General features: G+C 41.4%; 1 long non-coding RNA gene across 1 annotated transcript in view; it reads left to right on the forward strand.

Annotated features, from left to right (window-relative positions):
• The window catches only part of LOC116697127 (uncharacterized), a 23,315-nt gene that overhangs the window by 2,786 nt on the left and 17,117 nt on the right, over positions 1–3,412 (forward strand). The gene's annotated exons all lie outside the window — the stretch shown is intronic.

The following is a 3,412-nucleotide window of genomic DNA, read 5'->3' on the forward strand; positions in this document are numbered from 1 at the left end:
AAATGGTGATAGGTGTAAACCGAGCCCTGGGGATCACTTCAATTCAATTTTATTTATAGTATCAATTCATAACAAGAGTTATCTCAAGACGCTTAGCAGATATAGAGTAGTCTAGACCACCCTCCAGAATTTACAAGGACCCAACAGTTCTAGTAGTTCCTCCAGAGCAAGCAACAGTGGACCGTGGAGAGGAAAAACTTCCTTTTTAGGCAGAAACCTCGGACAGAACCAGCATCTTGGTAGGCGGGTCTGACGGGCCGGTGGGTTAGGAAATAACAAAAATAGAAAAAATAGTAGTTTGTAGCAGTTCTTTGTAGGAGTTCATGGCATAGCAGGGCACTGTGCGCATTACAAGGCCCAGAAGGACGTTAGATGGGCACCGCAGAGTGTAGCAGATGAACATGGCATCGCAGAACGTGTAGCGGGACCATGGAGACAGCTGCTACCAGGATTTTGGAGCATCCCTGATCCGAGGGAACATGCTGGGGAAAAACATCCTGCTCTGCCTTTGAGAAAATGAAAGTTCAGATGGGCCGATCTGGAATCTTGCTCCTTATGAGGTCATAAGGGGCAAGATTACCTCCCCTTTCTCTGCTTTGCTTGCCCAGAGAATTTGACCCATCTATGAGAGAGAGACATCATGGCTTTCAAACGAGCAAAATGTCAGTTGGTCAAGGCCACACCTCCACCTTGCCCCCCCTCTCTCCTCTAATGGCTACAGACACAGAAATGGCACATCTAAGGACGCTCAGTGGGATGGCACTAGTGGCTGGAATTCTGCACCAAGGCTGAATTTTGGGAAAGAGACTTCAGATACAGTTAGGGGACCACTAGGTTATATGAAGAGATTCAGATACAGTATTAGGGGACCACTAAGTCTAATAAAGAGACTTCGAGATATGGTATTAGGGGACCACTAAGGTCATATAAAAGAGACTTCAGATACAGTCTTAGGGGACCACTAAGGTCTATATAAAGAGACTTCAGATATGGTATAGGGGACCACTAAGGTCATTAAAAGGATTCGATACAGTATTAGGGGACAACTAAGGTCTATATAAAAGAGACTTCAGATACAGTATTAGGGGACCACTAAGGTCTATAAAAGAGACTTCAGATATGGTATTAGGGGAACACTAAGGTCTAATAAAAAGAGACTTCAGATACAGTCTTAGGGACCACTAAGGTCTATATAAAAGAGACTTCAGATATGGTATTAGGGGACCCCAGGTCTATATAAAAGAGACTTCGATACAGTATTAGGGGACAAATAAGGTCTATATAAAAGAGACTTCAGATACAGTATTAGGGGACAACTAAGGTCTTATAAAAGAGACTTCAGATATGGTATTAGGGGACCACTAAGGTCTATATAAAGAGACTTCAGATACAGTTTAGGGGACAACTAAGGTCTATTAAAAGAGACTTCAGATACAGTATTAGGGGACAACTAAGGTCTATATAAAAGAGACTTCAGATATGGTATTAGGGGACCACTAAGGTCTATATAAAAACATTCAAAAAGCACCATGTCATGTGACCTTTAAGTTTCACTTGTCTGGTTACTCCATTCTCTCTTTCTTCATCTGTTCTTGAATGTGCTGTAGCAATCAAAGGAGAGTGACCTGTAACAGTCACCTTATACAGCGTGTACATAAATCACTACTATAAATATGTCCCGTAGATCTCAAGAGCTTCCACTCAACACTGCACTTCCTTAGGTCCTTAGCAGTACACCCGCCAAGTGTGCAGTCTATCGGATAACAGTTGTTGAAAAAATCTACGAGCAGACAAACAGACAGACATACAGACAGACATACAGTCCGACAGAGAGTCTTAATATTTTAGTCGAAAGGATAAAAAACCATCTTATCAAAACGAGAATACCTGCTCGTTATAGAAAGCAGCTAATGAGAAGGTTTCTAACAAGCGTGTTGGCTCCATATTTCAACGTGCATGTCAAGGTACATATATAAAGAACCAAGAGATGGAATGGTGCTACATGTGGTAGTGACTCTGTTGCTGCAGGTTGAAGTGTTGCTGAGTTTCTTTACCAGTTCACCTTTGAAATCTGCCCTTCATTAAGGTCCATATCTGTCTTCCAAACATTATTAGTCTTCACAAATATTTGATATGACCAGCTGCTCATAAAACACACAAACTGTGCCGTGCAAGCTGTGACAATTTGCTGTTTGGAATGCGACAGAACAGGAAATAAAAAGGAAATAAAACTTGGAAATAGCAATGGTACCACCCTGTGACCTACATCACGACATTATTTGCATTAGTTTGTTTATGCATCTCCTATGTGCCCATTTACCTGAGCCCCACTGACAGACTGAGGAAACCTTCCATAATGTGTGCTCAAGCAGAAGTGACTGAGCGTGTGTTGAGGCAGTGTAGGGCTTTCTGGGTGGTTGATTTACTGCCTGTTTTACTTGTTGGCAGCTGACTGCAAGAGCCCCGCAGGAATCCTTCCACTGCTCATTACAGTGTGAAAATGTTTGCAGGTGATAGTCAGGTGATCATTCTGTGGATCACCTGAAAAACCTGCAAATCCCCAGTTTTTAAAGTTATAAAATAGTCCAGTGGTTAAAAGAAAACTCTTTTGGTTGAGCCCCAATAGCTGAAATGTTTCCACTTAAAAAGACATGACAACTCATGTTTCTGCTCAAAACATTTCCCAGATCGCATTTGAGCCTTCCTTTCCCACATTATGTTCTTGTCAAATTTTGGAAGTAAGATACTACCAAATCACAGTTTCTGTATGACTTACATCAAGTCCCAAGTTGTGTCTTTAAAAACAGTGTATATATATATATATATATATATATTTATATATGCAGTTGATATATATATATATATATAGGGTGGGTGATGTTGTAGTAGTTAGTAGTAGATACATGCCACTGCAATACATCAACCAATGTGTCCCTGAGCAAGATATTTAACCCCTGCTCCATATAGCAGTTTGGTCATTTTGGATAAAAGCGTCAGCTAAATGACATGTAATACCACCAAAATAGATATATATTCTAGGAATAGCCTGGATTCTTTTTCCAACAAGACTAAGAGGCTCGGAGCTAAATGCTAACTTTATGCCTACAATGGCAATGCTAAAAGGCTGATATTTAGCAGGTATCATGGTAACCATTTTAGTTAGCATGCTAACATTGCTAACATTTGCTTCTTTGAACGAAATAAAAGCACAGCTCGAGCTGAAGGGAATGTTATTAGCTTTGTCATGGCCTTGCATTACTACCATCCACCACTGCGGAGGGGAGTCTGGCTAGTCCACACAGCATCCCGGGATGGGAGAAAAACAGCTCTGGTTTATTGGCATTTCTTCAAACCAATCATAATCGTCTTGGGTAGTGCTCAGCGCCGGACAGAGCCACGGTGCCTCTGCAAA

The sequence above is a fragment of the Etheostoma spectabile genome, chromosome 10 (assembly GCF_008692095.1).
Source record: "Etheostoma spectabile isolate EspeVRDwgs_2016 chromosome 10, UIUC_Espe_1.0, whole genome shotgun sequence".
Classification (NCBI taxonomy): domain Eukaryota; kingdom Metazoa; phylum Chordata; class Actinopteri; order Perciformes; family Percidae; genus Etheostoma; species Etheostoma spectabile.